Source organism: Chlorocebus sabaeus, chromosome 6 (assembly GCF_047675955.1).
Source record: "Chlorocebus sabaeus isolate Y175 chromosome 6, mChlSab1.0.hap1, whole genome shotgun sequence".
NCBI lineage: Eukaryota > Metazoa > Chordata > Mammalia > Primates > Cercopithecidae > Chlorocebus > Chlorocebus sabaeus.
Genome location: NC_132909.1, coordinates 2,194,449 through 2,208,665, shown reverse-complemented (window position 1 = coordinate 2,208,665; position 14,217 = coordinate 2,194,449).

Here is a 14,217-nt window from a genome sequence, read left to right as displayed (position 1 = left end):
TCCTGGGCTCTGCTGTCTTGGTTCCCACAGCAGACTCTCGGCATGAGAGAAGCTCTGGGAATCTGGGCATAGCCGTGGGAAGCAGTGCAGGAAATGTATCCTCAGGAGGGCTGTCTCCACCTCCATCCTATGGAGGCAGGGATGAGGCTCCTGGAAGGGACCTGCCGAACACCACACTGAGTTGGGTTCGCGTCTGAGCCCTTCAGCTTCCTGGCTGGTGACCTACCTGTTGGTCATACCCTCTGAGCATGAGTTCCACATCCACGAGTGATGATAATGGCACCTACCTCCCTTGCTAAGGCCACTGTTTCGCTGGGGTCCCGGGTGTCAGTGTCGGTAGGTCTTGGGTGGCCTGTTCTGCCACCTGAGGAATCCTCTCATCTTTAGTTGGAGCCGTTGACCAAGGAGGATGTTCCTTATGGAGGACAGGCTTTGGCCAGCTCCATCTTTCCAGGGTGCCTCCTCTTGTCAGCTCAGCGAGCAACCCCAGTTCCTTCTCTCCAGGGAGGAAATCTCCAGCCTCTGCAGGTGGATGAAAGGCAGTTGTCAGACTTTGGAAAGGAGGATGAGAGCGCTGGTCTGACCACTCCCCTGCCACCCAGTCTTGGGGCTGGCTTCACCCTGGTCCTTTTGGTTTCTGCGTGCCCAGCGCCTGAGCCTGGCAGGGGTTCTGTGTCAAACCCACCACGGTCACTGCCTTGTGTCCGAGCCCCACCACGGTCACTGCCTTGTGCTCTGCTTCAGCTTCTGGCTCCGAGTCAAGCGCTGGGGCATGTACAGCCCAAGCTGGGCTGCAAGGGCATCTGGGAACACAAGTCACCTGGACAGTCCAGGGCACATCACTGGAGCCTAGGTCTGCCTTCCAGACTCAGTGCAGGGAAGGGTTTAGGTGCCAGGCTGTCCAGGAAGGGCAAGTGACCACAGGCCTCAGCACCTACCTCCTAAAACAGGACTCGTAGTAATGCCCCTCCTGGAAAGGGCCTGATTTTGAAAAGGCTGGGTGCAGTGGCTCACACTGTAATCCCAGCACTTTGGGAGGGTAAGGCGGACGGATCACTTGAGCTCAGGAGTTCAAGACCAGCCGGGCCAACACGGTGAAACCCTGACTCTACTAAAAATACAAAAATTAGCCAGACATGATGGTGGACACCTGGAATCCCAGCTACTTGGGAGGGTGAGGTGGGAGGATCACTTGAACCCAGGAGGCGGAGGTTGCAGTGAGCTGAGATCGCACCACTGCCCTACTCCAGCCTGGGCAACACAGCGAGACTTCATCTCAAAAGGAAAATAAAGTAACGAATGCAGAACACTTACAGGAACTTGGTGTGTGACCTCAACGGGTTGGTTTCACACTGAGAGGTGCGTGTTAAGGATGTTACCGTGCCCATTGTGTGGGGGAGAAGACAGGCTGGGAGTGTAGCAGGACGAGCCGAAGACAAAACTCCTCAGACACCGGATTAAAGAAGAAAGAGGTTCTTTATTCCACCAGGAGCGTCGGCAGACTCGTATCTTAAGAGCTGAGCTCCCCAGAAAAGAAATTCTTGGCCTTTTTAAAGGCTTACAACTTTAAGGGGTCCACATGAAAGGGTCATGATAAATTGAACAAGCTTGGGAAACGTGACTGGGGGCTACGTGCATCAGCTAACAGAAGTTTTACAGTGCTTTTTTCATACAGGGTCTGGGATTTACAGATAACACAAGTAGGTTAAGCCAGGGGTTGATATTATTATTGTTTTTTTTTTTTTAAACTCCTGGGGCCGGGTGGTGGTGCCAAGGTTGTCTGGCTATTTATCTTACTTTTGTTCCTTTCTCTCTTTCATGCTGTCTTGTGAACTAGGCAAGGTCAGGGGAGGAGGGCAGCAGGAGTAGTAGTGGTCTCTTTCCTTAGGAGAAGCTGCAGACCTTCAGGAAGCAACTGGGAGGCATGAGAGGGAGTGAGAGGTGGTGTCAGGCCGGGGTCTGAGGACAGGATTCTGATAACAGCAAACACAGAGTGAGTGTGCTGGGCCAGACCTTTTTAAAGTCCAGTTTGTTTATCATCATAACCAACCGAAGAGGTATGCTCTGTTGTTACCCCATGGTACAGATGGGGAAACTGAGGCACCAAAAGAGTAAAGGACTGGACCACGTCTGTGGATCTCATCCCAGGGGTCTGGGCTCACAGGATTCACTCCAGCTCCTAACAGCACAGCTGCTGCTTCTGCCCATTCAGGCTCCATCTCTTCTCTTCTGAACCCCCCCCCCCCCCACCCCGGGACTTCTGTGTCCCTTTGGGGACCCCTCCAACCAACACACCAACACACCGTGTCTAGTCTCGAGGGGGAAGTCAGCCAGGCTGTCCTGCCCCGCTCTTTGCCTTTGTGTCACTCATGATGGACAGTCCTGGATGGATTGGAGGGAGCTGGAAGAGCACCCCTGAAAAGGACTAGGAACAAGGCGAGACCAGACAGATGGAGATCTGACTCCCACACACTGCCGTGCCCACACCCGCTAAGCCTGGGGGAGCTTTGATTTGACATCCGATGATGGGTGGTGCCTTCCTCCAAGACTGAATAACAGGGTGGAGGATGATTCCCCCAGGCAGGAGGGAAATTCTGGAAGGCTGAAACAAAACTTGAATATTCTCTGCATGAGCAACAGGAAACTTTCCAGAGAGACAACCTGGCAGTCCTTCCTCAGAGTGCGCGGTACTTCTTCAGACTGCGCGGTACTTCCTCAGACTGAGCAGTCCTTCCTCAGAGTGGCGGTCCTTCCTCAGAGTGATGGTCCTTCCTCAGAGTGGCGGTCCTTCCTCAGACTACGCGGTCCTTCCTCAGAGTGATGGTCCTTCCTCAGAGTGATGGTCCTTCCTCAGACTACGCGGTCCTTCCTTAGAGTGGGTGGTCCTTCCTCAGAGTGGCAGTCCTTCCTCAGAGGCGCGGTCCTTTTACAAGAGTACGTAGTCCTTCCACAAGAGTGTGCGGTCCTTAGGCTGCGCGGTCCTTCCTCAGAGGCGCGGTCCTTCTATAAGAGTGCGCGGTCCTTCCTCAGAGTGTGTGATCCTTCCACGAGAGTGCACGGTGCTTCCTCAGACGCGCAGTCCTTCCACAAGAGTGCGCGGTCCTTCTTCAGGAGTGCGCGGTCCTTCGTCAGAGAGCGCAGCCCTGCCTCAGACTGGGCGGTCCTTCTACAAGAGTGCGCGGTCCTTCCTCAGAGTGCGCGATCCTTCCACAAGAGTGCGCGGTCCTTCTATAGGAGTGCGCGGCCCTTCCTCAGAGTGCGCGGCCCTTCCACTAGAGTGCGCGGCCCTTCCTCAGACTGCGCAGTCCTTCTACAAGAGTGCGCGGTCCTTCCTCAGAGTACGCGGTCTTTCCACAAGAGCGTGCGGCCCTTCCACAGAGTGCGCGGCCCTTCCTCAGACTGCGCAGTCCTTCTACAAGAGTGCACGGTCCTTCCTCAGAGTACGCGGTCTTTCCACAAGAGTGTGCGGTCCTTCTACAAGAGTGCGTGGTCCTTGCTCAGAGTGCACGGTACTTTCACAAGAGTGCGCCTTTCTTCCTCAGACTGCGCGGTACTTCCTCAGGGTGTGCAGTACTTCCACAAGTGTGTGGTCCTTCCTCAGAGTGCAGGGTCCTTCCTCAGACTGACCAGTATTTCGAAAGAGTGCACAGCCCTGGCCGGGCGCAATGGCTCCTACCTGTAATCCTAGCACTTTGGGAGGCTGAGACAGGTGGATCACGAGGTCAGGAGTTCCAGACCAGCCTGGCCAAGGTGGTGAAACTCCGTCTATACTAAAAATACAAAAATTAGCTGGGTGCAGCGGCAGGGGCGCCGTAATCCCAGCTACTCGGGAGGCTGAGGCAGGAGAATCGCTTGAACCCGGGAGGCTGAGGTTGCAGTGAGCCAAGATTGAGCCACTGCAGTCCAGCCTGGGCAACAGATCAAGACTGTCTCAAAATAAATAAATAAATAATAAAATAAATAAAATAGGAGCATGAATTCCATTCACAAGGATGAAGCCCTCATGACTTGACCATGTCCCAAAAGTCTTACCTATTTATTATCTATCTATCTATCTATCTATCTATCTATCTTTATGTCTCCGTCTGTCCATCCATCCATCCATCCATCCGTCCGTCCATCCATCCATCCATCCATCCCTAGACTGCTCAACAGACACTCTACTTCTTAATATTCTCACTTTGGGTATTAGTTTTCATCATATGAATCTTGAGGGGATACTAACATTCATCCATAACCTGGAGGTTCAGTGAGGGCTAAAAGAGTCCACAAGTCATGCTCACGCCTGTAATCCCAGTGCTTAGGAGGCCACTGTGGGCAGATCACTTGAGGTCAGGAGTTCGAGACCAGTCAGGCCAACATGGTAAAACCTTGTCTCTACTAAAAATACACAAATTAGCTGGTGTGGTGGTGCGTACCTGTAGTCTCAGCTACTAAGAAGGCTGAGGCAGGAGAATCGCTTGAACTGGGGAGGCAGAGGTTGCAGTGAGCCAAGATGGCACCACTGCACTCCAGGCTTGGGTGACACACAGCAAGACTCCATCTCAAAAAAGAAAAAAAGAAAAGTTTCAGGTGCAGTGGCTCACGCCTGTAATCCCAGCACTTTGGGAGGCCAAGGCAGGCAGATCACTTGAGATCAAGAGTTCTAGACCAGCCTAACAAACATGATGAAACCCTGTCTCTACTAGAAATACAAAAGTTAGCTAAGCGTGGTGGCAGGCGCCTGTAATCCCAGCTACTCAGGAGGCTGAGGCAGGAGAATCGAATCGGGAGGCTGAGGTTACAGTGAGCTGAGATCACGCCACTGCACTTCAGCCTGGGCAACACAGTCAGACTCTGTCTCAAAAAAACAATTTAAAAAAAAAAAGCACAACAAAAACCAATCACTAAATATTCAGGAGTTTTTTGGGGGGCGGGCAGTGGTAAGACAGTTGTTAAACTGTTGGTATGTTGAAATTGGCCCTGATGGAATATTTACACTATGGGAATTGGCTAACAGTACAAATGCAGGCTTTTTTTTTTTTTTTTTTTTAATTAAAAAAAAAAAAACTGACTTTGGCTGGGTCAGGTGTAATCCCAGCACTTTGGGAGGCCGAGGTGGACGGATCATCTGAGGTTGGGAGGTCGGGAGTTCGAGACCAGCGTGACCAATGTGGAGAAACCCCATCTCCACTAAAAATACAAAATTAGTTAGGCGTGGTGGCACATGCCTGCAATCCCAGCTACTCGGGAGGCTGAGGTGGGAGAATCGCTTGAACCCAGGAGGCGGAGGTTTCAGCGAGCCGAGATTGCACCACTGCACTCCAGTTACTTGAATGACAGTGACTGTGTCTCAAAAAACAAACAAAAAAAACACAGAAATCTAGATCTTTATGTAAAAGTTTTGAAACCCTATATGTTCGTGATTCGATTTGCGATTTTCAAAACACTGTGTGAGAATTTAGCCTGGTGTGGCAGCACATGCCTATAGTCCCAGCTATGTGGGAGGCTGAGGTGGGAGGATTGTTTGAGCCTGGGCTGCAGTGAACCAAGATGGTGCCACTGCACTCCAGCCTGAGCAACAGAGCGAGACCCCATCTCAATATAAATACATACATACCTACATACATACATACATACATACAGCAAGCAAGCACTGTGTGAGCTACAATATGAAGGCACCAAAACAAACAAAAATCATAATGCAAACAAACAGGCAAACCCAAAGCACGTCTGAGGGTCTGGTTTTGGCTGCCCATTTGCAAGTTCTGAGCTGGTTCCTCCATGTACCAAAGAGGAGATGGAGGCCCAGATGTCTGCAGTGAATTTCCTGCAACCCCATAGCGGGCCAGTGAAATGTGAGGCTGTTTCCTCATTGCTGTGTCTGAGAGTTGGCATTGAGTGAAGATGAGCCCCCAGTCCCTCCTCTCTAGGGGATGAAGTGGTAGAAATGGCGGGCAAGGAGGTTGAGGTTGGAGCGACACTGACCTTTGGATTATGGGCAGGAAATATGTGGGGCTTTTATTATTATTTTTTTTTGACAGAGTCTCACTCTTGTTGTCCAGGCTGGAATTCAAGGTGCAATCTCAACTCACTGCAACCTCTGCCTTCCAGGTTCAAGAAATTTTCCTGCCTCAGTCTCCTGAGCAGCTGGAATTACAGGTACTCATCACCATGCCCAGTTAATTTTTATATTTTTAGTAGAGATGGGGTTTCACCATGTTGGCCAGGCTGGTCTCGAACTCCTGACCTCAAGTGATCCTCCCGCCTTGGCCTCTGAAAGTGCTGAGATTACAGACGTGAACCACCGCGCCTGGCCCGGGGCCTTAATCCTAACTAAATACCCAACCCTAAGCAACAGTATGCCTTTGTCCTTCAGAGGGTTAACTGTAACCCCTTAACTTGGGTTCATGATAAGGAAGAACTGATCCAGTGAGACGATGGAATATTCAGCACAATGGACAGAGACATTTCCTCCAAACTGAGTTATGGGAAATGCAGACTTCCCCGCCCCCAGTGCTGACCTCCCATCTCAGGTGGGGAAGAGAAATAATAAAGCTTTTGTATAAACTGTTTTCTTTTTTGTCGTTGTTGTTTTGTTTGAGATGGAGTCTTTCTCTGTCACCCAGGCTGGAGTGCAGTGGCGCGATCTCGGCTCACTGCAACCTCTGCCTCCCTGGTTCAAGCGATTCTCCTGCCTCAGCCTCCTGAGTAGCTGGGATTACAAGTGTGTGCCACCATGCCAGGCTAATTTTTGTATTTTCAGTAGAGATGGGGTTTCACCATGTTGGCCAGGCTGATCTCAAACTCCTGACCTCTTGATCTGCCCGCCTCGGCCTCCCAAAGCGCTGGGATTACAGGCGTGAGCCACCACGGCCGGCCCTGTACAAATGGTTTTTAACCTGTACAAGGACTATCCCCTCCCACCTTTCATTGTTTCATTTTGTGTATATGTGGGGAATTCTTTGGTGAGATGCAAAGACAAATATAGGTTTACATTTTGAAATCTTAGGAGTTTTTTGTTTTTATTTTTCTGAGACAGGATCTCCCTCTGTCTCCCAGACTGGAGTGCAGTGGTGGCATCAAGGCTCACCACAGCCTCAACCTCCTAGGCTCAAGCAATCCTCCTACCTCAGCCTCTGGAGTAGCTGGGACTACGGGTGCATGTCACTACATACAGCTAATTTTTGTATTTTTTGTAGATGGGGTCTCACTAGGTTGCCAAGGCTGATCTCAAACTCCTGAGCTCAAGCAATTTGCCTGCCTTGAACTCCCAAAGTGCTGGGACTACAGGCATGGACCACTGCACCCGGTTGTTTTTTATGAATGCCAAACTGCTGGATGACACAGAATGTGGGCATGGATTTTTAGAGCCTGCCTAGCGCACAAGGGGTAAAATGTGTCTATTTAGGAAGATAGGCCCATTGACATCTGAACATTGAACAACACCTCCATGCTATAGCTCTTCCTCAAGTCATTATGACACCCAGAGTTATTAACAAGAAAGATGCAGCCTACCACACTCACATCAACATCCTACTCCAACTTTCCATGGAGCTCTTTTGGCTCATTTTATTCTACTTTTTCATTTTTTTCCAAGTCTACTGTGTTGCAGGTTCTTTTATTTTTCTTCTTCTTCTTGTTTTTTTTTTTTTTTTGAGATGGAGTCTCGCTCTGTTGCCCAGGCTGGAGTGCCGTGGCATGGTCTCGGCTCACTGCAACCTCTGCCTCCTGGGTCCAAGCTATTCTCCTGCCTCAGCCTCCCAAGTAGCTGGAATTACAGGTGTGCCACCATGCCCAGTTAATTTTTTTTATTTTTAGTAGAGATGAGGTTTCACCATGTTGAGCAGGCTGGTCCCGAACGTCTGACCTCAAGTGATCCCACTCCTCGGCCTCCCAAAGTACTGGGATTACAGGTGTGAACCTCCAGGCCCCACAAGAGTAGATTTTAAATAGTCTCAATACAAAAAAAAAGGATGATGTCTACGAGCTGGTGGATGTGTTAATTAGCCCAATTTAATAATTTTACAGCATATACATAGATCAAAACATTATGCTGTATGCCATAAATAGATTCAATTTGTATGTGTAAATTAAAAAATTTAAGACAAAAATAAGCAAATACATAAATAAGTAAATAGAATTTTTAAAAAATGGTGGCCACAATAAATGCCCCTGAGAAGAGGATAGGAAATCATCCACACGTAGCTGGCAAGGACATTCCAGCAGAGCCAATGGCAAAATGCACTCTCTCTTCCCATTCTTGTCAACATTCCACCTGCTTTTCGATTTAACTAATGTTATCTGAAGGAGTGGCCTGCCCCTCCACACCTGTGGGTGTTTCTCGTAAGGTGGAACGAGAGACTTGAGAAAAGAAATAAGACACAGAGACAAAGTATAAAGAAAGAAAAGCGGGGACCCAGGGGACCGGCGCTCAGCTTACAGAGGACCCACGCCGGCCCCGGTCTCTGAGTTCCCTTAGTATTTATTGATAATTATCTTTACCATCTTAAAGACAAGGGAGTGGCAGGACAATAGGATCAAAGAAAAAGAGGAAATCGACAGTAAGACATATGAACAAAAACCTCTGTGACATGAATAAGTTTAAAGGAAAATGCTGTGCCTTGAGATGTATATGCAAACATTTCCATAAACCTTTTAGCAGCATGTTTTCAGTCTCTCACATGGGGAGAAACCTTGGACAATACCTGGCTTTCTTAGGCAGAGGTCCCTGCGACCTTTGGCCATGTATGTGTCCCTGGGTAGTTGAAATTAAGAGAATGGTGATGACTTTTAACCAGCAAGCTGCCTTCAGACATTTGTTTAACAAAGACACATCCTGCACAGCCCAAAATCCATTAAACCTTGAGTTACCGCAGCACAAGTCTCTTGCAAGGACAAGGTTGGGGGTAGGGTCACAGATTAACAGCATCTCAAATACAGAACAAAATGGAGTCTCTTATGTCTACTTCTTTCTATATAGACACAGTAACAGGCTGATCTCTCTTTCTTTTCCCCACAGTTATCTGTGCACCTGCAGAAAAAACAAAAGCCAGCTGGGCGCAATGGCTCACACCTGTCATCCCAGCACTTTGGGAGGCTGAGGCGGGTGGATCACCTGAGGTCAGGAGTTCGAGACCAGCCTGGTCAACATGGTGAAACTCCATCTCTACTAAAAATACAAAAATTAACCAGGCGTGGTGGCACACATCTATAATCCCAGCTACTTGGGAGGCTGAGACGTGGGAATTGCTTGAACCCGGGAGGTGGAGGTTGCAGTAAGCCGAGATCACACCATTGCACTCCCAGCCTGGGTGACAGTGTGAAACTGTGTCTCAAAAAACAAGAAAAACCAAAAGCCATAAAGATACAACTCAGGCTGGGCGTGGTGGCTCATGCCTGTAATCCCAGTATATTGGGAGGCCGAGGCAGACAGATCATGAGGTCAGGAGATCAAGACCATCCTGGCTAACACAGTGAAAAACCCTGTCTCTACTAAAAATACAAAAAAAAAAAAAAAAGATTAGCCGGGCGTGGTGGCAGGTGCCTGTAGTCCCAGATACTCAGGAGGCTGAGGCAGGAGAATCACTTGAACCTGGGAAGCAGAGGTTGCATTGAACTGAGATTGAGCCACTGCACTCCAGCCTGGGCAACAGAGTGGAACTGTGTCTTAAGAAAAAAAAAGGAGGAGGAGGAGGGGGAGGAGGAGGAGGGGGAGGAGGAGGAGGGGGAGGGGGAGGAGGTGAAGAAGAAGAAGGAGAACGACAAAAGCCAGAAAGACACAACTCAGCCCACCAGTGTGGGAGAGCCCGTCATTTCCCACCTGGCCGCCTCCAGTGTACACCGTTTCCTGCTTTCCTTCTGATTCAAGGTCATGGGAGGCTGCTGGCTGCTTCTGCACTCCTGTTTTTGTAACTGGATGTCCACTGCCTTTGGAAGGCAAAAGCATCTGCTTATTTCATCTCCTCCCCACCATTGTCATGGGCCAAACTCCAGGATGTCCTTCCGCCCTGTTTGGCTCCCGCCGTGAGTCAGCCCTCTCCTCTCCTCTCCATGTGCCCCCACTTGAACCACTCGTGCGAATGCAGCGTCAGCATCGATGATGTATTTCACATGCAGTTCTCAGCTGTGGACATTGTGCTGGCTCTGCTTCACTCTGACTCACCTTAACTCTGCACAGAAATGCTCCTGGGAGAGAACACTGACACTTTCTTCCTGACGGCAGATTCCCATCCTGTGACCGCTTCCACATCTGAATCTTTCCAACAGCGGGATTTTCAGCCTCAACCACCCACCCCTTTTTGAAAAGCTAAGAATTCAACCCCTCTTGTTCAATAATTCAATCAGGTGTTTCTCCCACATCACCAGTACTTAGGTCTTGTCCAGCCCCTACCACGAACTTTCCCTAAAAACTGTAACTTTCTCAAGTAAAATGGGAATCTTTCTGTGGTGCTGGTGGAACGGAAAACTGGGATGTGATTGTCGAAAAGCAACCTGGATGTGTATACTAATAATCCTAGAGGCTGGGCGTAGTGGCTCACACCTGTAATCCCAGCACTTTGGGAGGCCGAGGCAGGTGGATCACCTGAGGTCAGGAAAAATTAGCTGAGCATGGTGGCGGGCACCTGCAGTTACTTGGGAGGCTGACGCTGGAGAATCGCTTGAACCTGGGAAGCAGAGGTTGCAGTGAGCTGAGATTGCACCATTGCACTCCAGCCTGGGGGCAGAGCAAGACTCCGTCTTTAAAAAAAAAAAAAAAAAAAAGAAAAGAATCCAAGAATGTTTATACCTTTTGATTGAGTTGTTTTTCTTCTAGGACTTAAACCTAAAGAATTTGTCAGAAATTTGTAGGAATGGCATTAAAAAGAGTGAACTGGGCTGGGCACGGTGGCTCATGCCTGTAATCTGAGCACTTTGGGAGGGCGAGGCGGGTGGATCACAAAGTCAGGAGATTGAGACCATCTTGGCTAACATGGTGAAACCCCATCTCTACTAAAAATACAAAAAATTAGCCGGGCGTGGTGGTGGGCGCCTGTAGTCCCAGCTACTCGGGAGGCTAAGGCAGGAGAATGGCGTGCACCTGGGAGGTGGAGCTTGCAATGAGAGTGAGCCGAGATCCAGATCGCGCCTCTGCACTCCAGCCTGGGTGACAGAGTGAGACTGTCTCAAACAAAAAACAAAAAACCACACATGTACACACACACACACACACAAGAGTAAACTGTTGACACAGGCTGCAGGGTGGATGAATCTCATGCGTTAAGAAGTCACACTGAAAAGTCTGCACACTGTAGGATCCAGTTTGTATAACATTCTGGTAAAAGCAAAACTTTATTTTTATTTTATTTTTACTTTTGAGATGGAGTCTCACTCTGTCGCCCAGGCTGGAATGCAGTGGCACGATCTCGGCTCACTGCGATCTCCTGGGTTCAAGCGATTCTCCTGCCTTAGCCTCCCTAGTAGCTGGGATTACAGGTGCGTGCCACCACGCCCAGCTAATTTTTGTATTTTTAGTAGAGAAGGGATTTCACCGTGTTGGCCAAGCTAGTCTCGAACTCCTGACCTCAGGTGATCCACTCACATTGGCCTCCCAAAGTGCTGGGGTTACAGGCGTGAGCCACCGCGTCTGACCTGTCACAAACATTTTTTAAATAACAAATTAGAAAAAAAAAACAAAACGAGGGAATTGTGGGATGTGGTGATGGTGTCAGGGGCGTTTGTGTCCACGGTCATCAAGTGGTAACATTAACTATGTGAGTTCTTGGTACACCGATTATACCTCAATAATGTGGTTTTCAAAATAAATCTAACTCAAATGGCTTAAGCAACAGAAGTGTGGCAGGGAGCAGGAAGCGCAGATATGGGAGCTGCCAAGCTCCCAGGCCCAGCTCCCTGTGTCTCCCAATGCCTGGGGCTCAGCAGCGGCCTGGGCTTTACGCCCCCTCCTGGCGACAGGAGGCATAGCGGCTCCCCGACTTCCGGCTTCTCCCGCAACGTCCAGGAAGGGAGGGAGAAAGAGGAGGGGGAGTAGGAACAGGGGCAGAGGGAGAGGGGAAGCGGGAGACAGATCAGAGAAATGAAATGTGAAATGTAAGCATTTGGAAAATCAGAGTATCTGGGAATTTTTTTTTGGCAACTTTCCTGTAAGTCTGAAATTCCTTCAAAATAAGAAAAAAATTAAAGGCCGGGCACGGTGGCTCACACCTGTCATCCCAGCACTTTGGGAGACCAAAGCTGGCGAATCACCTGAGGTCAGGAGTTCAAGACCAGCCTGACCAACATGCTGAAACCCCGTCTCTACTAAAATATAAAAGTTAGCGAGCCATGATGGCGGGTGCCTGTAATCCCAGCTATTTGTGAGGCTGAGACGGGAAAATCGTTTCAACCCGGGAGGTGGAGGTTGCAGTGAGCCGAGATCACACCACTGCACTCCAGCCTGGGCAGCTGAGCGAGACTCCGTCTCAAAAAAAAAAAAAAAATTAAGGGCCAGGTGCGGTGGCTCATGCCTGTAATCCCAGTACTTTGGGAGGTCTCGACAGGAAGATGACTTGAGACCAGGAGTTCTAGACCAGCCTGGGAAACATAGGAAGACCCGATCTCTACAAACAAACAGAAAAATAAAAATTAGCCGGTTGTGGTGGCACAGGCCTGCAGTACCAGCTACTCAGGAGGCCAAGGTGGGAGGATCGCTTGAGCCCAGGAGGTCGAGGCTGCAGTGAGCTGTGATTGCGCCACTGCACTCCAGACTGGGCGACAGGGCGGGACCTTGTCTCAAAAAAATAAATAAATACATAAATAAATTTTAAAAATAAATAAAAACAAAAAGTAAAAAAGAAAATTGAAAGGAAACTCCGAGGGGGAAAAATAAGTTTAAAAAAAGCAAGGAGGCTGGGCACAGTGGCTCATGCCTGTAATACCAGAACTTTGGGAGGCCAAGGTGGGCGGATTGCTCGAGGTCGGGAGTTTGAGACCAGTCTGGCTAACATGGTGAAACTCCGTCTCTACTAAAACTACAAAAATTAGCTGGGTGTGGCGGCGCATGCCTGTAGTCCCAGCTACTTGGGAGGCTGAGGCAGGAGAATCGCGTGAACCCGGGAAGCAGAGGTTGCAGTGACACTCCGTCTCAAAAATAAACAAATAAATAAAAGAGCAAGGAAGCTTTGTTTTTAGTTTATTTTCATAAGCCCCCCAGCAAATGTCTTTTCTACTCTCCCTGGCTGGAATAATTGTGACACGGGCCCACAGGCCCATGTGGATTTGTCCACAGGGACCTGGTACATGTGGGTGCCAAGATACCTACCCATCCTGAAGGAAAGAGGGAGGGAAGGATCTGTTCAGATGCCAGTCTCCTTCTCACCCCTGGGGCCAGGCATAGAGTCCACACTCTCATGGCATGTGGGGCGCCTAGAGGAGCTGCAAGCATTCAACTAAAAGGCAGCTGGAGTCATCTCCAGCCGAAGCCAAGTGGATGCTGGGCCGAAAACTGCAGCATCCTCCTAAGGAAACGGTGCTCACGTCCACAGCTCGCATTTACTGAGCGGGGGCACAGACTCAGTTACAGAAATGAGAAGAAAGATGGCCGGGCGAGGGGGCTCATACCTGTAATCCCAGCACTTTGGGAGGCCCAGGCAGGCAAATCAGCTGAGGGCAGGAGTTCAAGACCAGTCTGAACAACGTGGTGAAACCCCATCTCTACTAAAAATACAAAATTAGCCAGGCTTGATGGCACATGCCTGTAGTCCTAGCAAGTAGGGAGGCTGAGGCAGAAGTATTCCTTGAACCCGGGAGGCTGAGGCTGCAGTGACACGAGATTGTGCCATTGTACTCCAGCCTGGGCGACAGAGCAAGACTCCGTCTGAAAAAAAAAAAAAAAAAAAGAAAGAAATAAGAAATGAGAAGAAAGTGACATTGTGACATTTTTGCAGCACATTTGAGTTTTTGTGTGTGTGTGTGTGAGAGAGAGAGAGAGATAGAGAGAGAGAGAGCAACAGAGAGAGAGAGAGAAAGCTTTGGACCTCCCTCATTTACTTTTCACAAACTAGCTAATGGGCAGTGAGGCAAGGACTTCCCACTGTTTCTCTGACCCTCCACGGGGCTCCACGTAACTCAGCTCCAAGCTCTCTCCCATGCAGTGGGCGTCACTCCCTCCTCCTCCTCTCTCCTTCCCAGCAAAGTCATTCACACCTTCTTGTCAGTTCGTCTTCTTTAAAAGCTTCCCCCTCCCTCTCCTCCCCTGCC